Raw genomic sequence first — 22,783 nt, 5'->3', positions numbered from 1 at the left:
AATCCAAATCTGGTAACGGAATCCATTCTTGACCGCAAAAATACCGAAACATTCACTTTGAATTCCCGTTTGAAAATATAACGCAAACTGCAGCCGAATGGATGGTCCAATAAAGGAAAATCTTTTCGTTTCCGGGTTGGAAAATAGCAAACGTAAATGTCTGTATATTCAGCTCTTCCAATCCATTCCATTTTTTCTGTAGCCATTGACAAATGTTCCATGCTTTTAGTGACACTATTGTTTGCATACGATCAAATCGCCACCATACTTCAGGACTTCAATTCCAAGTGTTCAGTCGATGTATTTGTTTTTCGTTGTTTTTTTCTCTGTTTCTTCTCTTATTTAAATCGAAATTTAATGTCATCCCATTTCACATTTATCCACATAAAATCGTTCTAATGTGAGCATTGATGTGCGATGTGCCTTTCCAATGTTATGGTTGAAAGTATCATGCTTTGAGTAGAATAATTGAGATATTGCATATAGAGTTGTTTTTGGTTTTGAGGAGACACAGAGTGTTTTTTTGTAAATGATTGACGAAGATTTGTAACCGTGAACTGAATGTCATATGCATCAAACCAGAGCCGATGAATGCAAACCAATTCCATTACGATTGGATTTTCATGTTAAACTGTGCACATGCCAATGTGTCAGCTGCAAACGCATACAACAATGATGCAAAAATTATTATCAACACATACATATAAATTTTTATGAGCTTTTATCACTCGGCAATGGCATTCCAGCATATATACAAATGCACAGTAAAATACACAAACACACCGAACCATTTTGGAATACAATTTCCATAAAAATGTGCCCTCATCGAGCAACACTCGTTCCGTTGCTGATTCAAACAAAACGGAATATATTCGCTGCATACCGAAATATGCATATATTTATAAGAATTTGCATTACAATGTAGGAAACAAGAGCTAACGACTTTTTCCGATTTCGACAGCACATGAGAATCCGCCTGCCGAATATACACCGAAGGAGAGGAAGAGAGAGAGAGATAGCGGGGTTCAAACCATTGCAACCAATGTTTCCCTTTCGAATTCTATTTTCCCGTGTCATTTCAATAAACATACACAAAAATGAAGATATTTGTAACGCAGAAATAATGACGCAAATCAACTGGAAAGAGAAAGCAGAAGGTTCGATCGGTTTGGTTTTCATGGCTGGGGTCAATATGCAGCATACACAGACAAAACTGAATTGGTGAACCCTGCCAATAATACTATTGGTGAAATGCAAAAGTACCAATAGATTACATTATTGAACCCTGACAGTCTATTGGTGAAACATGATTCTACCAATGGAATTTTTCATTTGTATTGGTAAATTCAATACAATAGGTAGTATTAGCCAGGCTTTGTTATGCGCTAAATCCATCACGCTGAATAAATTCATGCGATAGATTTATGCGATAAATGTGATGCGCTCGCTTTGCGGTGAACGAGGTCTGTTGCTCTTCACTTGTTCACGCGAAGAGCAACAGACTTCGTTCACCGCATAGCGAGCGCATCACATTTATCGCATAAATCTATCGCATGAATTTATTCAGCGTGATGGATTTAGCGCATAACAAAGCCTGGTATTAGCAAATTTGGCACTTGTACTGAAATTACCAATACAAATGAAATATTCTATTGGTGAAATGAAATTTCACGAATAGAACTTTTATGCTTTAAAAATGTTGTTTTGTATGTGTATATACGTATATTTCTCATCTCTTCAAATGAACTGTAATTTTTCACGCCAATCCAGTCGTTACTTCTTCCGTACATAACAGATCGACTTTAAATTACAATTGAGTTTTTAGTATACACACACATATGTACATGCATACATGCAATGTCCTAATTGGATTTTATATTTTTGCGCACACATATCCACAACGAAAATCGCAAAACGATAAAAATCTATTTCTGCTAATGGCCGAAAACAATGGCACATCTTTCCATTGATTCCCATGAAATGAACGCTTTTATCCGGTTCGGTTTCTGGTGTTGATAGCATTTTGGTTTCAGTGAAAACGATGATTTTAGCTGCTGGTTTTATTCTCTATAGAAAATAAATTGCCCGGTTGCAACAATGCCAAATTAATGTTATTCTTTCCATCAGCGATACATTGTGTGCGGAATAAAATGCTCGAATCGTTTCGGTTTGCAATGGAACAATAGTGTTTTCTTCGTTGTTCATTTGTCGAAGCATGCAGTAATGTATTTTCGATCATTAGTTTACTTCTTCACTCGAGCACAACATTCCCTATTATGTATGCATATTCAAATGATTATTGCCAACATTTTCAACCATATCCGCAGCGAACCGCTTCAACAAATTAACCAAATTTGCTTTAATTAGCCGATCTCTGTAGAACGTTTCCACCAAATTAATTTGAGCAATGACGAAATAGTCGATTTTTGGTTCTTTGGTTTCACCCCAAGTCTTTATTGCGGTAGACTTTATGACATATACATGCGCTTGAAGCGCCATCTCAATAGCTCCAGGCAAAATAAATGGTAATGATCAAGTCGATCAACTATACAAAATAAGTTTTGAATCATAAACAAATTACACGTTTTAAATAAAAACTACGAAATACCAAAACAAAATTTGTGATTATTCCATTCAACGTTGGAGGTATTTTTATATGAAGTTTATCGCATTATCAATCTCAGATGCTCATTGTGCTCATTCCAATAAACATTGGAAACATAACCCCACAAAATTTATGAAAATGATAAATACAATCAGTGGGCGGAATCGTAGTTTCTGTTATGTTGTGTGTGTTATTTGTAAAACAAATTAAAATCACGAAATTTCCACTGTTCTAATTGATGTTTTGTGCACACAAAAGAAAAACAAATGATGACAACCAAACTAAAGGGTGTCCCAATAGGGACGCAAAAAGTTTTTCAATAGGGATTTCATGATGGATGCCCCGATCTGTCAAACTGGAATGTCAGTTTGAAGCATCCATCTATACCATTTATAACCATGTCAAGATTAAGTAAAGATCAACGCGTTCAAGTCGTTAAATCCCATTACGAAAATGGGTCTATTTTGCAAAATACGTTTCGTGCAATTCGTGAATTTTTCGGCCGAAATAATCGACCAAATGTGTCCACCATCAGTCGCCTGGTGCAGAAATTTGAGCGTACTGGCTCTGTGTTAGACGATCAACCATCAACCCGTATGCGAACGGCCCGCTCGCACGAAAATATTGCTGCTGTGAGTGAAAGTGTAGAGGACGAGCCAAGAACCTCGGTTCGTCGACGTTCTCAACAAGTTGGCCTCTCTAGGATGACCACATGGCGTATTCTCACCAAAGACTTGGGTCTACACGCTTATAAGATTGTCCTCACTCAAGAACTTGAACCGGTGGACCACGGAAAACGAAGAGATTTCGTCGAATGGGTCAAAGGAAAAGAGGCCGCGGATGCCGATTTTTTGAAGAAAGTGATCTTTTCGGATGAGGCTCATTTTCACTTAAATGGGTATGTGAATCGCCAAAATTGTCGATTCTGGGGAAGCGAAAATCCAAGAGAAACTGAAGAAGTGTCAGCTCATCCAGCTCGTTGCACTGTTTGGTGCGGTTTATGGCCGGCGGCATCATCGGGCCGTATTTCTTCGAAAATGATGATGGTCGAGCCGTTTCCATCAATGGCGAGCGATATCGTGAGATTTTGCAGTATATTTTTTGGTCGGAAATTGAAGGCATGGACTTATCCGACATGTGGTTTCAACAAGACGGCGCCAGACCACACACAACACCTGAAACATTAGCGGGAATCGAAGAACGTTTTCCAAATCGCATCATTTCTCAAAAGGCCGAAGTGGAATGGCCGCCTCGTTCGTGCGATTTAACGCCATTGGACTATTTTCTTTGGGGCTACGTCAAGGATAAAGTCTATGCCAACAAACCAAGCACCATTGCCGAGCTGAAAATTGAAATCAGACGTGTCATAGCCACCGTAAATGTGCCATTACTCGAATCTGTAATTGAAAATTTGGGCAAGCGGCTGAAGGTCTGTGAAAAGAGCCGTGGTGGACATTTGCACGATATTCTTTTTCATACATAAATGGTAAAGACCAAACTACAACATACAATAAAGATTTGGAAAATTGGAAACTATTTTCATTGTTTTTTTTTATAAATACTTTTTTGCGTTGCTATTGGGACACCCTTTATTTATCAACTAATTATAGTGAAATATTTCTTTCCCCATGTAGAGAATTGCGTTACAATCTCTTCATTAAATGGGGTTTGAGTTGAATGAAACTCTTCAGTGAAGGTGTTATCAATAACTGAATTTTAATGGTTCAAAATTTCCTTTTATATCCATAAAATAGTTTACTTATTTCTGGTTTCTTTGAATTGATGTTATTGTTGACATAGTTTGAATTAGTTTTAGGCTGGTTACAAAAACGTCTGAAAATAAAACAAAATCGTCTAAAAAAATGACAATTTCGTCTAAAGCAAATGGTCCCTTTTTTTAACAAATTCGTCTAAAATAATTTTTTAAAAATGACAAAATCATCTAAAAATGTGACAATTTTTTTCTTAACAAAATCGGGTTTTAAAATAACAAAATCGTCTAAATACGAGCTTTCTGAAAAAATTGACAAGAACGCCTAAAACCCTCCAAAAACGTCTATTAACAAAATGTTTATTTAAAATGACAAAATCGTCTAAATACACATTTTCTCGAAAAAATGACAAAATCATCTAAAAGACTCCCAAAACTTAATTTGCTGATTTGTATATTGCTTTTCATTAGAATTATGTTACTAATATGTGACTCACATGTTATGTGACATTCTCCGGGCGGACAGTAGAAAAAAAAAACTTAAAATTATGTTACAAATATGTGATTCACATATTATGTGACACCCCATGACAGAAAATCAGCATTGTTATTAATTGCATTCAGCTGTGTGAGCTGTGTTTGAAATGTCAAAGTGAACTGTTTGTTCCACACGTGGAGAAATACTATTCTACACGTGGAGAATTTGTGGATATTATGAAATCAAACTATTGTGTATGTTCAGTGTATTGTATGATCAAAATATAAATTGAACTAACAAAATTACAATAGGAAAAAACATACACTAACAAATAATTATTTGTATTAACTATAAATAATTTATTTAGGATAAATTATCGATATTTTATGAAATTTTATTTACAAAGACCAATTGTTTTTGCAAGCCATCGATATATGGTTGAACCTGCAGAAATTGAGATGGCGCTCGTGAATGACACGAGACACTCAAATACACAGGAGTATATAGAGCGCAAGTTAGACGTGTTTCACCCTCTCAAAATCTGAGATTTTCATTTTTAATAAGTCAGATTGCTTTTAACATGCGATTAGCCCATGCCATTGCGTAAACATTTTACTGTTTATTGTAATTACAATTTTGTTCTTTTGTATTGTGACATTTGTCAATTTATTTTACGGCAAAAAAATATGCGTACATAATTTATACGGCGCATGCTGCTTATTTGTATCTTTCACGACTTACTGACAACGTGTGGAAATGACTGCTAATGCCAATGTTTCCATTTATCGCACATTTCATTCCAAAAAGAAAAAAAAACTCCTACCAAAGGAATACCCCATTTAGCAGCAGCCGCATTGCTAAATTATATATCACAGCTAAGCAGCGCTCTAGTGAACTCTACTTTCCAACCTACATCCGTCTCTCTCCTCGTCGCATTCGCTTCTTTTGTTCGATGACTCACGGCATTTTTTGTGAATGTTTTTTTTTTTCATTTGTCATTTGTTTGTAATCCCTTTTTTTGGTACTTGCTTATCTTATCCGTGTAACTTAGTTTATGATGACACCTCCTAAGTGAAGCATTTAATAAAGACAAATTACTCAACAAAAGGTCACACCGAAGAGCTAGAACGAAAAAGAAATAGACGCTCGACGAAATTTACGAAAAAGAGCAAGTGATTAAACGGTATTTAAGTAGGAAAGAGGAGAGAAAAAAACGTCAGATTGCTTCTTTATCTCAAATTTAGACCGGAGAAATAATTTCAACGCTTCTCCCTCTTGATTGGCCCATTGAAACAGACACACAGAACATTCTTACATTTACGTTGAAATTCAAACTGAATTTTTCGGCACAAAATCCTGAAATCTGTTGAAAAAAGGGCCACAAAATCACGAGCATTTATATGGGCATCATCAAACACTCTCATATGTAATTCACAATAAAACCTCAATAAACTTCAGTGTCGGTCACAATGTTGATTATTTTTACAGCCCCAACAGAATAAATGTGTGTATCGGTTGCATCATCAGTTTCTCATGCGGTGCCGTCCTAAATTTAGTCGCTAAAAACACATTTCGATCGTTTACGCCAGCCAACATAATCAATGGTCCCAACTAAGAACAAGGAGACATACGAGATAAAAAAAACGCGTCGTGCAAATAAAATACGGAAAAAGTGTGTCGAGCACGGAACCGTTCACAGTTATATTGTTGTCGAGTTGTAAGTTCATGTCAAACAAAAACAGCATCCAATGTCGAGTGAGATAGAAGACCTATCAAACACAATGAAATAAAAGCAGAAACCGAAGACCAAAGCCCAATTCTATGCACACATACAAACACACAAACACTGTGACCATCAAACAAGAACCGCAACTGCTGTTGTTCTTGCTGCCACTGCTGCAACCATATATATATAAACTGTGATATTTGCTCGCCAATGAGTCAGTGCCTGTTTCAGTGGGCAATCAATGAAAGAAAACATTTTTCCCATTTGGTCAACATCTTGGCACGAATACAAATCAATATGGACCCATCTCAAAACATTACTTGCGTTTATAGTTCTCTTACTCGCAGCTTATGGTTATTTGACCATCACACAAGCAATCATTCCAATGTGTATGAATATATAACAAGATTCGGCTAATCTACAATGTCGTTCGACATTTTGCTGCAAGAGACTATCTCTGTCTACCAAATATCCAAAACGAAATTCAAGTCAGTCCATAACTTTTATACACGGTTGGCCCTTGTATTTGTTCTTTATGTGGTCTCCGTTTTTTGCGCTCTCGATGGCACTGGTCATCTCAGATAATACCATCCCTTTTGATGTACATGCTGATATATCATCGATGGGAATTGGTGCATTACGAATGCCATAGATTCTATTTGGAATGCGATAGAGTTGGAAGACAAGAGTGGGTACTCAACACTATGATAGGGAGCTTGACTTAAAGGCGGATGATAAGAGAAGAATATCCTTTTATTTTAGGATTGTTTCAACAGAAATCAGAACAAAAAATCAAAGCGAACAACTTAACAACAGAAGGTATAGGTGTGGGACGCACATGATAGCAGCATATTAATGTTACGTTGGGTTGTGTGACAAAGGTCAACTGAGTATACGGCCACTTAATTTGGACCGAAAGTTTGACTGTACAATAGATATACTGGGATCATCTAACGAAAGATAATACTGTTTTTCAAAGACAAAATATCAGCTGAGTCGATAGGAAAAATGACACTGAAAACAATTTACCCTATGGACACAAACCGAAAAAAAAACAAATACTTGAATCACCCTTGAGTATTTTGTCTATCTCAACGCATCGGAATTGAAAATAAATCCAATGCTGCATTTATAAGCATCGATAAGCAAATTATAAACATAATGCTGCAGATGAATGTTTTGTTTCTTTTTGTGTTTGTATTCGGACTGGATCTTCAAAACAAAAATGCAGACAATTGAGGCGATGACGACGACGAAGACGACGATGGTGAGTAGAAAAGTATGGACAAGAAGTTTTTTGAACAAGATTGCGCCAAGGATGAGGTCAATGAGATTTTTACAGTGATTTGTCGATAGCATTATCTACGACGCGTATTAATTTGATGTACGGAGAATGATAACGCAGACCTGGAAATAAAAGATTCCGATCGATTTACACGAGAAGTGACGTTCGGTGTTTATGTGAATGTGCGACAGTGCGTTTTTATATTTGGTGTTAAAACATCTTGTCACTATTATTTTCGTTCTATCGAATTATCCGAATATACCCATCCAATTCGCTATACCTACGCTTCGTAGTCATGTCTCATCGCTTAAAGCATCATAGGGCCGAAACCATCGTGGCGTGTTATTTCATTTTTTTTTTCATTTGCTTTTCACTGCGCTTCGATTTCATCGAATCTACGTGTAGTGATATTGTGACATCAGCACAGTGGCATCGGGATAGTTTCTGTACAGATATATAAACACGACACCGTACGATGTTTGGGGTCTACACATTGATTTACTGGAATTTAACGGACTTTAGTTTACTTTCATGTGGCCTTTAATGGGTTTTTTTGCTGTCGCCTACATCATGTCTGACCTCATCTGCTCCATGAAATATGAAAACCAAACAAATCGCGATAAAACCGTTGTATTTTTTGTATCTTGCCATGTTGTTTTGCACTATTGCAACGGTGGCACCAACAGCATTACGAGCAGCAGCAACAACTTAAGATAACATGGTGACGAAAATACAATGCATACCACAAGTTTTATGTAGCGCCGCTGGCATTGTGAATTTCAAGATTGTGCTTGTTGTAATAGCATGCCATTGCAATATCACACATCCACAGATTGGTAAGATAAATTTCGGCTTAACAACTAAAGCAATATAAATTGCTTCGTTTGAGGGCGCGTTCTGTTATCCGAAACAAAAACACACATGGAAATAAGACTAACCTGATCGTCCCGTCAAATAAAATGTCGTCGTTTGTATGCCGCGAACATTAATTTTATCTTATTAATTTTTCTCTCTTAATTTCACACAATTAATAGCCTTATTGGTTGATGCGGTAAATCTGAGTGTCGAAATGAAAAGAGTAAGAAAAAAACTTCTTACAGAAAAGCTTATTAATAACAGATTCGTTGATTTTGGTTCATGCTGATCAACTACTGATATATTTATTGAATGCCGTTCAAGAGCGGTATTCAGTTTGGGCTGTGTGAGATTTCACTTTTCTTTAAGTCAGCGGGTGGCCAAAATGGCAATAAATTTCAGTGAATTGGTATGTGGTGACGCTACGGGAGAAGGTTTATATGATTGTCATTTCTGCGCAAAACAAAGTACTCTGCTGAACCAGATTTACAACGCTCTTGAGTTAAAACACATTTTTAAGAATGTGGTGAAAAATAAATTGAGAATCATCCCAAATACGCGGTAACCTGCTTTCAATCCGAATCTCAGCATATTACGACAGATAAAGTGCTCACAACATATAAAATTTGATTTATGAATGTTTAACACCATGATGTCATACGAGGAATGAATAGTTAATTCCACCAGAATAAGATGGAAGCAGTGCCATTTGGTCCCCCAACTGTAATTTCTATTCGTAATTCTATTAAAACTGAAATGATTTCACTTTGTCGTTATTAAGCCATTACATGCAATACAAACTACCAAACCCTCAATTTGTCGTGGAATGTCTTCATCACTACGATTTAGCGTAAAAATCCGTTAAAATTAAGTATCAAATCAAAGTGCCTGAAATAAGCAATAAAAGTACTTCCAGGAATTCTCAACTTGGGAATCCTAACATTATCTTCCAGAGCGTGTTATGAGCTGATATCAGCAGCACTAACTAACGTCAGTTGCTAATATCAGCTACTGACGAGTATGCGTTGCGTTGTTTTAACGCATTTGCAGTATAAAAATGTGGTAGCCAACGGCTCCATAAGATGATACCTTGGAATCACCTCATTCCTTTGTAATATAACGAAGTTGTAACCTTTGACTATTGCACGCACTTTAGAAGTTTGAGTAGGAGTGCATTTAACTGCAAATACAAACATTGTTCGGAAACCCAACGAAAAAAAAAACATTGCAAAATGGATATTTTTTTCATTTGCAAATCATTTCACTTCACTGAAAAATTTCCGTGCGTACAATGTACGAATTTATGAATACATTCTACGAATTTCATTAGTGGTTTTCAACCACGAATTTCATTCGTACATTATACGAATGTTATTTTTATTCGTAGATATTACGAATAAACTACAACCATTTGTAGGTTGTACGAATATATTCGTAAATATTACGAATATGCCCCAACGCATAATACGAAAAATTCATTCGCTAGCTATTCTGGACTAAAATTCACTAATAAATTAAAATTTCCGATGAAAGTGAACATGCTACCCCCTCAAAATTCACGGGCCAAGCAAAAATCATAATTTAAGAAAAATTGTGAAATGCTAGGAGTTTTCAAAAAGCTTATTTCACATCAATTTTAAATTTTTTTTGCTATAAATGATATTTATAAATTCATTTAATGGACAATTCTATAATTTTTTGAAGATAATTTTGTAATTTAGCATGAAACTAAAAACTCTCAAATGTGACGTAATTTTTTCAAGAAGAAATATTGTTTGATTCACAATGAAAAATATGGCGGATTCCAACACTTTATTATACTATTATTGTATAGGCAAACACCAAAGGGATAGACACCATTAGAAAACTAGTGAAATATTAGTAAAATTAGCAAAAAAATATGAAATATTAGAGGAAATACAGCTGCCCATTTGAAATATATTGGTTCAATGCATTTCAAATGGAGATTTTTACCTCCATAAGGAATGTATTGAAACAATGTAAATCAAATGGCAATTTTATTTTTGCTGATTTTTGAATATTTGTAAACAAATTCTACATCTAAAATACATTGTTCCTATGTAATTCTTATGCGAGAGCGTTGCCCATAAGGAATACACATTCAGATGTAGAATTTGTTTACAAACACTTTGTGTGTTCACCAAAATCACCAAAAATAAAATTGCCATTTGATTTACATTGTTTCAATACATTTCTTATGGAGGTACAAATCTCTATTCAAAATGCATTAGACAGTGTGTTTCTTATGGAAAATAGTAAACTAGAAAAAATTAGCGAAATTAGCACGAAAATAGAATATTAGCATTGGTGTCCATCCCCTTGGCAAACTTATTCGTGCATTCTACAAATAATGCGTATCGTCACCGTACGCATAAATTATGCCTACTAATACATTAGTTCATTAGTAAATGCAACGAATTTATTCGTAAATAGTACGCATACGATGCATAAATAAACCAATATACGTGAAATTTACGCATTTTATAAGTAGAATGTACGCATAAATTCGTGCAATTTACTCATATTAGTCAAAATATTTTTATTACGAATGCAGTTCGTACATTGTAAGAATATATTCGTACATAGTACGTCTTTCATTGGTTTCATTTCACGAATGCATTCGTATGAAAAATATGCTACGAATACTTCGTACATTGTACGAAGATTTGTACAATGCACGAATAATCATGCTACGAATAAAATTCGTAGAGAATTTACTCATAACATTTTGAGTGTTCAGTTTGAAATTTGGAAGCGCTAGTGTATGTAATAAAAGTTATTATTATAATTCATTCTAAATTACACCCTGGGGAAAACTTTTTCATTACGCGTCGTCCAAATATCCAAAAAAATCGTAAAGTGGAGCAAAAAAAACGTATTCTTGAACACGATTTTGGCTAAAATAAATGTGGTGTTTAATGCAATTGTTCGCCTATATGAAAATGCTTAGCAAAAATGCTACATATCAAGTGTGTTGAAATAGTGCTCTCTGGTGCAACTTTGCTTGATTGGATAGCATATTCACGTATCTTGCCGTATTTTTCCCATTCGATGGGCACACGTTTTTGTCACTCATACACCGAACGCTCGTTGAATCAGATGTTAGAACAAAACGGCTGCTTGAGGATAATTTTATTGTAGTTTTTATGTCGACAGCACACCAGATAAAAAGTCAGCAGCAGCAACAACAACAACACCGAAGAAGCGCTTTCATTCGTTGAGATCTCCCCAACCCCAAACATAAATACATAAATACATAAAAATAAAAATTGCATTGTATGTTCTTTATGGTTTTTGCCGTTTACTTACTTTAATAATAATGTTCGTTATTCAACAGCCAAACCACAAGCGACACCGAAAAACGACGCTATTGTTATCTTAAGTCTCATATTCAAAAAGTTCGTGTTTAGAATATTTTGCAGTATAAGACAGTTGAGAACGGAAAAAATGTTCATTGCCACAAGATTTATAGATCTTACGGCTTTTTTGCGGTCGTGAAATTTGCCAACACAATTACTTGAGAAGTGCTATATATTTGTTACCAAGATTTGTATGCGTCATTTACAATCGTTCCGTATTTTGGCGGTTGACGGCCATAAAATACAAAATTAATGACTATTATTTCAAAAACGATAAATTTTTGATTTGCAACGTTTTTCAAGCGATTATCACACATTTCATTCTGTCAATTTACAAGAAACGCATATTTCAAAGATTTTTCTCTATATCTATTCGTTCATCAACCGAATGTTCCATTACTACAACAAGCTGATATCATTATGGAGTGTTTTGTTTTGTTTTAAAATATTATTACTTTGAATAAATAGTTTGAGAGTTTTCAGTTCCATGAGTAAAAATAAAAATGCACAAAATTTTGAGATCGTAGTCACGGTGCATTTCAATGAAGAGAAGTCATTAGATGATACAAGAGCAAACAGCTACCACGGAATTCATGAAAGTCATTAAATGTTTAATGTGCAACAACAAAATGATCCAGTGACACGAAGAAGACCGAAGAAGAACATCACATCTATATTCAAAACTATTCAAATGGTTTTGATAGTGAAATGTAATTGTTAGCCTTTTGTATCGTTTTGCGATAAAAGAATGTATGCGCTGTTGGATGCTTCTTTTCCTTTGATCCAAGCGTCGATGTATACGTAAAGCGATAAATAATGCCAAGTGGTATTCAATCCGATCGCCATGAATTTAAATTTATTTCATTTTACTTTAAATCCAAACATTGCAACAAACTCTTGCATGATGAGTCAGCGGCAGTCAAATATATATAAAGCACGGAAAAAGAGCGCCTATTAGAAAACCAAAAATGTTTTTCAAATAGTTAATAGTAATTAATATTTTGTCATTGTGTTGATGCATTTTTCGGGTGCAGCATCTGAGGCATAAATGGAAGATGGTCGTTGAGATATGTTATGCAAATGTTTGAATTTTCCATGAAATATAAATAAACGGTGTTGGTTTCAGTAGTTCAGACGTTATCGAAACTATTTTCACGCGGAACAGGTAACACAAACCGAATTTCTTCGTGTGGCATTTCATCATGTCGCCTCAAATTCCACATTGGTAACAGTACCATGAATAAACATAAAAAGTTAAACCAATTGCCATTATTTCAGCAAGCGGTTTAATCGTTTTGTGTGAATATGTGTGTGCAGTGTGCGTTTACAAATTACGCGAAAAGTTTTGCGGTTGGGAAATTTAATTTCCTTATCGGAGGCAATTCAAGAAACTTGGTGCATTGAATTTTGTCACTATCAAACACGTTCACGCTGGAAAGTTGTAAAAGCGTGAGCACGTTACAAGAATAACGTGTATATGTGTATATATTATATCGGTGCTATCGTGACTTTCTCAGCAGAGCAGAACACCAGGAATTAGCTAAATGAATTGAAAATGGGAATGCGGCAAATTGCAAATGCCAAATGTGTCGGTGCTACTGAATTGCAATTTCATTCATTTTGCCCATATAATACTTACTCTATGAACGTACTGGCTGCCATTCGAAATGCAAATACACTTGCACTTGAATCGAGGACGCCAAAGAACAAACGAAGAAAATAATTAAAGAGAGATCTAATTTTCACTCGATGAAAAAAAAAACGCATGCAATATTCTATGAAATATATGGTTAATGACGTTCTCCGGGAACTCACATATGCACTCAAATAAACAAGGAACGATATAAATTTTAGCAATTTCAGCAGCTACAACAGCAACACGTTTCACCAAATTATCACACTCGAAACTTTTGTTTCGCATTACATGCATACACTTCGACACAGACTCTATGTATTTTGTGTGGATTGTTATCGGTGTGAAATACATTGGTGAGGTGTAATGCAACGTATGTTTTTTTGACTTTGCATGGAAAAAGAAAGTATGTTTTTACTCGCGGCTTCCTTATCACTGGCCATACTCATCATATTTTGGTGTATATTATCCACTACCTTTTCGTACACATAATGTAAATGGAAATTATAGAAATTTACCAAAGGATTCTTCTTTTGTCAAATTCAGCGTAATTCAAAAGTGTTTAATCTTCGAAAAATGGATTATTCTCCAATTTGAGCAACCATTTATGTGACCCTATGGTACTTGCTATACGAAAAACCTCCAAAAATTACAATTTTGTATGGAGGGGTACCACATATATGCATTTTTCGGGATTTTCGTCATACTAGAACACACACATACATAATCTCTCTATTATTTTGCAAAAATGAACAATTGAACAATCATTCTCGCATTATTATGGTCTCAAATCAGAATTTCGTTGAAGTTTCGTCAGAAATGAGACTTTGAAATATGGATAAACGGTCTTTCAATATATATTTTGAACTGCCTTAATTCTGAATGCATTTTTATTTTTATCTAGCAGAAGCCCATTCATACTGATAAGAAAATTAATCTAAAAAATTTCAAGTCAATTTAATTTGTAAAGTTATTTGTGTGATTAGCACATGATTTTGGGCGAAATCATAAGAAATGAAATCCTGGCTTTAACCCTCAACTGCATGAATTTTTCCTAGGACTGGGAGTACTGGTATTTGGTTGATTTTTGGCCATAGATAACGAAAAAAATATTCATAATCGTAGATTTCCCATGGTTTAGTCAGGAAATGCGATAAAAATAAGTCAGAGAACAATGAAATCCATTGTTTAAAAGTGTCAAAAATATGTCTAATTTGGAATCCGAATAATTTATTTTGTCAAATTTTCGTTTTCGTGCACATTTTTGTTTATAACTCACCAATCGTACGACATAGACAAATGACGCCAAAGACAAAAATAAAGAAAAAACATTGACAAATAAAAATTCCCCTTGAAGCAATGTCATCCGCCGTACGATTCACATTATACAGGTGTTTAAATGATGCCCGCCAAAAGGCGGGCTTATGCAGTTGAGGGTTAATACTTATTATATTATAAAGTGTATACACTTCCAAGAAAAGACATTTCTGTATGAGATCTCGGAAATTTACATTTAAAGAATTTCTTCAAACTATTCGAATATTTTGAAATGTCAATCCACAAATTTAACAATGCCAAAATCAATCTTGCAAAATGGACCAAATTCATTTGAAGTTCGCGACGAGTATGGTCCGACCTCTTCAGTGTCATATCAATTATGTTCGGATTCATTGCAAATGATATGAAAAATCCATACACAGAGTGAATTCACAAGCAGCAGTATCACAGTCATTCCATTGATTTGTCTGCTGTTCGTTATTTCTATAGATATCGTGGTTCCCACTCTATGACATCTGAGCCGTAGCATAAACACGCGACTACACCAAACAAAACGTTTGAGAGCACATTTAAAATGATTAAATATTAATCAATTTAGTGGATCTAGTCATTCCAGTTTTGTTTGGCATGCGCATATTTGAATCAACAAAACACTCGGAGAGAGTTTACATCGCAAGATATACAGAGTGTACCAAATAGCATGTTGCAATTTGCTTTTGGAATGTAGCTCACTATTAGTTCGAATGAAAGTCGTCATGTAATCATATCTCGTAGCGTTCAAATCGTTTTGAAGAATTTCCATACAAAATGACAGTGAGGCACTTTTGCAACATCCGATTTTTGTGACCCATTTGATTTTTGCAGTCACACCACACGCTTTATATTGACAATGTATTTGTTTTAAACCTTCATTTTGATACGCCACTAACATAATTTACACTCAAGTATCTACTTTGTGTATAAAAACGCAATTTAAGGTGCTGCCACCTTGCGTATTACTCACGGAAACTTAGTAATCTCAGATTGAACAAAACGACGAGCATGTGGTGTGACTGAATTTTTGAGTGAAATGAAAACAAATAATTTTTTGATCTGCCAAAAAAGAGGAATGCATTTCAGTCCAGGTAGAGTTTAATAACACGAGTCGACTGCAACTGAAAATTATTTCTGCGTCAACGCGAAACAAATTCGTATTGTTGGATGATTACGGTATACCGTATTTTTTTCACACGGACGCTCCGCGCAATATACGTATTGCAGTGTTGAGCATCCCTGCGCACGCTGCGTTTATACCATTTGCACGCTTACGCTTATTTTATACATAGTTTACAGAGTCGAAGGCATATCTTGATCGTGTACCGCATGCAGAGCGTAAGCGTGAAAATGGTATAAACGCAGCGTGCGCAGGGAATAAACGCTGTATATTTGTAGCGTAGTTTTTTTTTATTGAGTCATGTATTTTTGTCATGTTTGCAGTGCGAAATGTCAGTAAATAATTTCTTGTGGTGAGTCACGGGATTTTTTTTGCCACACCCTGTATTATATCGCAGACGAGTTGTGTATATATTTGACGCGAAAAACTCAAACACAAAGTTGATTTGGTAAATTGGCCCTCGATACAATTACAAACAAACAAAACGACTACATAACTTTTGTGAAACTGCACGCATCACAGAAAATGAAAACAAATAATACGCATGTTTAACATTGCTACACACAGACTAAAATCCAGCTACAATCATCTCTCGTGTTTGTCAGTTCGTTTTCCTACTTTGACGCTCCACATAAATAAATTTTTAATGTGGTGAAAAACATGTCCATTTCTGTCTCATCTAATGGTTTTGAATGCCTTCCCAAAATAACATTTCTTATTTATTATTTAATATTCAGTAGAAAAAATTGTGACACAAACACGGTCCAATACAAGTGAAAATTGGTTTATTTCAAACCGACAACCGGGCTTTTTTTTCTCCTCCTTTCGAACTGAATATCGATTTAACGTCACTTCACTTACCATGGAGCTTTAGTTATAATTTTCCGATGCAAATGCTCCTGTTGAAATATTCAAATCGGTGCTAGAAATGATGCGATTCATTAAATTGAATCGCAGAGCCATGAATTACGTACAATTAAGATTTTCGTCACTTATTCCATTGCTTTGTTTGAAGAGCGGAATTTCACTTGAATACAAATACACTTGATTGTGCTGATTTTCCAGAAATTCACTCGACAACGAGAAATTGTCGCTACCAAAATGCAAATAATCAAATTAAGATAGTTGAGTCCGCTGTTTCGAGCCCTCTCTCTCTATGTCTTATTCGAAATCTTCAGATTTCATTTCAACACTTGTCTTTTAGCCTTTCTTGCGCATTTGTTTAATTTCTACCACATCCATTTTCCATTACCATTTACATAATTGTCATTATAGTCATTCTCGTAATCTATATAATTCCGTGCCCTTTATCGACGACATTTTTTTTTTAGTTTTTATTGCGTTTTTGTGTGGCACTGTGCCGTGTGCCACATGCAGCAAGAAATTGTTGAGTTTTCCTCTTCAACACCTTCTTCAGATGGTGATTTGATTTTGTTCGTTTTGATGCCCGTGATGCCTTGGCCAAATGCTTGGCTCTAATGTTTCGCTATTCGTTGCGTGAAATACGCGAATAACGGATGAAAAGCGGCATTGTTGAAGCAGATACAAAAACTGGAACACAATCATAGCCATTAGCCACCAGTGCAGTAGCAACGGCAAAGATATGAAGAAGAAAGGCGATGTTTTTTTTGTTACCCGGTCGAGTTTTTGTCGGTTGTCAAATTCACGACTCAAAGAATCTGTTTTTTACTCTGCATTGTTTCTTATTAACTACTTTCTCGAACTGTCGCTATGAAAAAAGACCGACTCAAAAAAGAAGAACGAGAGAGAGAGCCATACTGAAATCTGGTTAGCTATAAAAACAGGACGGAAATGTGACAAAGTACAGACGAAGCGTAGCATATTAAATAGGGGACGACAAATTATTGTTGAAGGAAGAAAAATTAAAAGTCGCTGGGGAAAAATGTCTAAAGAAGTGGACTTGTATTGGAAGTATGACCTCGATAGATGCAACGGCATCTTGATCTCGTAGTACGAAACTCGTACACAATACACAATACAAGTTGATGCATCGTACAAAATCTATTTCGAGAGGTACACACTTTCCAATGCGCTTTTTGCTACGTCGTTCTTGTTTCGTTATTGTTTTGCCTGAACCGAACCGGCAATTGTGAGGATATTTAATTGTGCTCACAGAAAGTCATCGAATCAAGAGCCTGAAAAAAGTATAAATAGTTCAATACGGATATTGTATACAGCCAGAAAGATGAATGTAACGGCAGCACGATTTGACCATAGGAGCTGAATTCTGGCAACTGGATTTCAATCAATTATTTTTAATCTGTGGAAAATTTCAGCATCCACTTGAGCAACGAGATGGTTTGCTGTGAAAAACGTTTTGCCATCTTTTTCGCCCTCAAAATTCAGTTATTGAATAAAAAATGAATTAAAATAATGACGAAGCATATTGCGATGCTCGTTTTTGGGGAGCAAACATGGTTGAGTACGCGAATACATATGCGGTGTAAACGTATTAAATGCTATCTCCGTTGGCAGCAGCAAACCGTGTTCATATCGGAATTTCTTTAAATTACATAATCTTGATTGAATTTGCTTGCTACCTAAGGCTAGAAAATCGAACAAGTTTAATGAGAGACGATATTTCGCACACGCCAGCAATATCTCCGCTTATGAGTAGTACTTTCGTTCATTGCACACGATACGGAAAGGCGGAGGTCAGGCGAATTATTCGTTTAAAACGGAATTCGAAAGAAAAACTATTGAAATACTCAGCAAAATGCAAGGAGACTGGCACCATCTAAAAAAGAACGAGAGACGTATGTTGTCTGAGCATTGCAGCTCATCTTCTGCAATATTTCGCAAATTGACATAAAAAAACAAATGCTTTCTGGCGATTTACGGATTTAACGTCATGTTGTATTACTCTTGTTTACATCCATAATAATATACCCGGTGCGCAAGATTGTATGCTTGTGTCTGTGCGTATTTGTGTGTTCGATTGAAATGTTCCATTAAATTTTATAAATAGTCGAATGATTTAGAATGTGTATATCTTGTTAAATTCCACAATCCACAAAATGCGGCAGTGTCATTCTCATTACCGGACATTTTCCTTTCAATGGACTGGAACACTTCATTTAAATGAATCCATTCGTCTTTCCTTCACAAATATTTTCTTCGCTTGTGGAATGTTTTGTTTTAATTCTATTGAAATGGAATCCATTATGTATGTGTGTGAAAACAAAACAGAATGATCAACTGAACTTCCAGTAAATTAACTTTGTTTTCGCAATGTCATCCTAAATTCACGAACCGTTGTAACACTTATGTAAAAGCCGGTAAAAGCGGTTATTCTCTGGCACGATGGGATGCTATGTGTACACTGTACAGTGTACACATATATACACACCTACCACTGAATGCAGTCATTCAGAAAATGTAACATGTATCCGTGCAACTGAACATCCTAATTCGTTTGTATCCAGGCTTACGTAATGAATCAACTTTGGTTTCAGTATCGTTCCCGAAAATTTTCACTTGCGTAATTATTACACACACCTATGTGTACACTGTACAGACTCACTCGCGCGCCTCTACATATAATCGACTAGTGATTGCTTTGACGAGCACATTTAATCCGGGCGAATTGAAGTTTCAGCCTTCAACTTGTTAAAATTGTATTACATGCAGCTGAAGTACGAATGTGTGGTATGCAAGTGGCTTTGCATAGTATATCTGTTGAGAACTTGTGTTTGATACGAGTTTAATGCGTCTCAAATTTTCAGCACAGACACATACGTATATACATACATATATATATATAATATACTAATGCCATTAATGCAAAAACGCATAATTCAAAGTGGATCGATGCATTGCCGAGCGTTTATAACATTTTTGTCACAACAATCACAAAGTCATTGAAATTCAAGCCATTGTCAAATAGAAATGGCGATGAATTGAACATTGAGCGAGTGTGCACTTTTAGCTCGTGGATTATTGTATCACAAGATTAATAATGACGTTGGCTTTGTTCACTTTAACGCAACGAAAGCATAGCGAGAGAGTTATAGAGAGATCATATATATAACAAAAGTGCTCAACACAAAGTACACACAAAGGAAACTAATGAATTAAGTTACATATTAATTACATGACGTTTACATTTATCATCTCTACTCTCGAACCGTGCTCGTGTCAAATCAATAGTCCGTGCCAGTCGATTGTTGCGCAAACATACGTTTTTGGATGGCTCAGCATCTCAGCATTTCGTATGCAGCTACGGATACACCGCGATAGTCTCGATCATTAAATGTCAAACCAACAACGCCACACATTTTGACGGGAACTACATTGATGAGTGTATTCAATGCAGTGTCAAACATAGTCGTCATTGTGTTGTGTGGTGAAATAATAATTATTAATTGAATTTTAAATAAATAAAAATGTTTCGATTCTGCCAAATAAAATTGTGCAAATATGCCGCTGGCACACAAGACAAAAAATTGCTTTCTTTCTTTCTAAACCCGTATTTAATTTTTTTTCATTCTCAATTGAGTTGTATGAGAGAAAATTACGGTTTTATATGATATATTGGAGTTTCCATAATAAAAAAAATACAAAATGTTAGATTCAAAATAGAAACTGGTTCGTGGCAGAATTGTTTTTTTAATTTTGTGGACCATACTGAGAAAACGCTTGCATTCGAACAGAAAACTACACTGAAACAGAAATCGATTTGACATTAGCTGTCAAACCGGCGAGATGAACAAGTGCGTTCACTCCATGTCAGCAGGTTTTGGACGAATTTCATTTTGCAAATGATGTTGTTGTTGGTGTAATGATATATCCCAGCATATCGACGACACAAGTCACTGTATAAGCTCCGCTGTATACGAAATGCTGAGATGCTGAGTCATCCAAAAACGTATGTTTATTGTTGCGCAAGAATTTAAACACATTGTTCAATAAGTGTCAATAATGCTGTTCATGTCGCTGCCACCTTTGTGTTTGTGTGCGGCGTTGAGATACCAAATCATGACGATGGCAGCAGTTGGTAAATTGCACAAAAGTTCGAGGTATGTGTTCCGAGAGGCAATAAATTTTAATTAATTGCGTTTTATTGCAATAAACAGATTAATTCGGTCATGTTCCAGAGCGTACCCATACACACATACACAAACAAACGTGCTTTGCATTCGGAAAAGTAATGCAATGCCATGTATCGAGTTTATTAACACTACGAAAGTGCGTAATTTTCATGATAAAAGGGAAAAAGTAAATGGTTCATCTAATGCAATACACTTTAGTGAACGGTAAGTTCTAGAGCATATTTCCTATTCCAATGAGAAACCAGTTAAATACTCAAAATTAAATTTTTCAACCTTTCGGTCTCGTTCTCTGCTCTTCAAATTCACACAAGATTACTTCAAATTGTTTTCGAATTTCCTAGAAGCTCAAAGCGTACAGTTTTTTTCTCTTTGTTGCTAGAGGAAATGAACAAGTACTATTCGTTCAAGATCCGTCGTGAATTTGCAGTCCTATTTATCCACTTTTTCACATGATGATTGTATATTTTTTATTTAGACGATTTATTTCGTGCTACATCCATAAATGTCTGGTTTCGTTTCTCTCACATTTTTCTCCCTATCATTCTTTTTTTTTTCAATCGAATTAAGTGGAAGTTGTACTCTATCGAAACAAAAGTCATTGGCAAAATACACAGAAATGGTAGGAATATACGAAAACAAAATCAGAGAGAAACAAAAATAGAATTCAATAAGAAGAATCGATCACCAGAGGCGAATTACGTTGGCCAACTATAGATAAACTCTTCGTGGCTGTACAAAGTTCAGGCTTTGGTTTTGTACGAATTCTTCTTTCTTTCTACTTTTTTCCCTTCTTTTGCCTAACAGATAAGATTCAAAGAAATGCAACAGAAAATAATTGGCTCAACCACTCCTTTTCGGATGATATGTTGCGCAAGTGCTCGAAAAAAAGATGCTTGGCTTTGATGTTTACTTGAAAAATCACTCGCTGAAATCGCAGCACAAATAAACGTAAATCATGCCCAACACACTCGAACCGAAAAGGCTAGAAAGGTCTTAGAAGTCAATAATCAACAAATATAGTATTCTACTTTTAGAACTTATTGTTTGCATTGAAATACCATTACGTTTTTTTTCTTCAAAGATGCACACAGCACAATGATGAACTATTGATAAGCCCGAGCATTTTTCAAATATGTTTTCTTTTCACGATACAAACGTTTTTTTTTACTTTTTTTCAACGTATCTAATTATATTTTGCTGTGAAACTGCTTAATACTTTTGCTGAATAAAAAGTGTATCAAAGCTTTTGTTTCTATTTTCAAGTGCACAATGTAAAAAAAACACTAAGCACGTCCTTGCACTCTGAAAATTGCATTCAGCGAACACTTGAACACTTGAAGACTACAAAAAAACTCAACAAAGAAAATCATTTTGAATCTGGGAATATGGAAGGAGTTGTGCTACTCTTGTTTCCCGATTATTCTGAATTTGGGTCGCCGTACTTTGTCGACGGCAAACATTTGTTGTTGTTGCATATTTTACACAGCAAATGGGAGTAGCATAGATTGTAAACAAACTGATCATAAAAATTCATGTTTATTAAGTAGTCCCGTTTTGGTACCCAACAATTCATATGTACTTCTCTCTCTCCCCCTCTCTGTCTCTCT

The 22,783-nt window shown here is 35.4% G+C and overlaps 1 protein-coding gene across 8 annotated transcripts in view; it reads left to right on the top strand.

Annotated features, from left to right (window-relative positions):
- Positions 1–22,783, top strand: part of LOC129568478 (protein madd-4) — an 82,057-nt gene that overhangs the window by 11,076 nt on the left and 48,198 nt on the right. Inside the window, exon 1 of one of the 8 annotated variants that reach the window (XM_055446417.1) lies at positions 7,770–7,787. The exons of the other annotated variants lie outside the window; for them this stretch is intronic. The gene's annotated coding sequence lies outside the window, so the exon portion shown is untranslated. Of the gene's footprint in view, positions 1–7,769; positions 7,788–22,783 lie in introns of those variants that run through there. 8 annotated transcript variants of the gene reach the window in all.

This window comes from Sitodiplosis mosellana, unplaced genomic scaffold, assembly GCF_009176505.1.
Source record: "Sitodiplosis mosellana isolate CC-2019 unplaced genomic scaffold, AAFC_SMos_1.0 Smas_scaffold_19, whole genome shotgun sequence".
In the NCBI taxonomy this organism is placed as follows: Eukaryota; Metazoa; Arthropoda; class Insecta; order Diptera; family Cecidomyiidae; genus Sitodiplosis; species Sitodiplosis mosellana.
The sequence above is the reverse complement of the archived record's forward strand: the minus strand, read 5'-3'. Positions and strand labels throughout refer to the sequence as shown.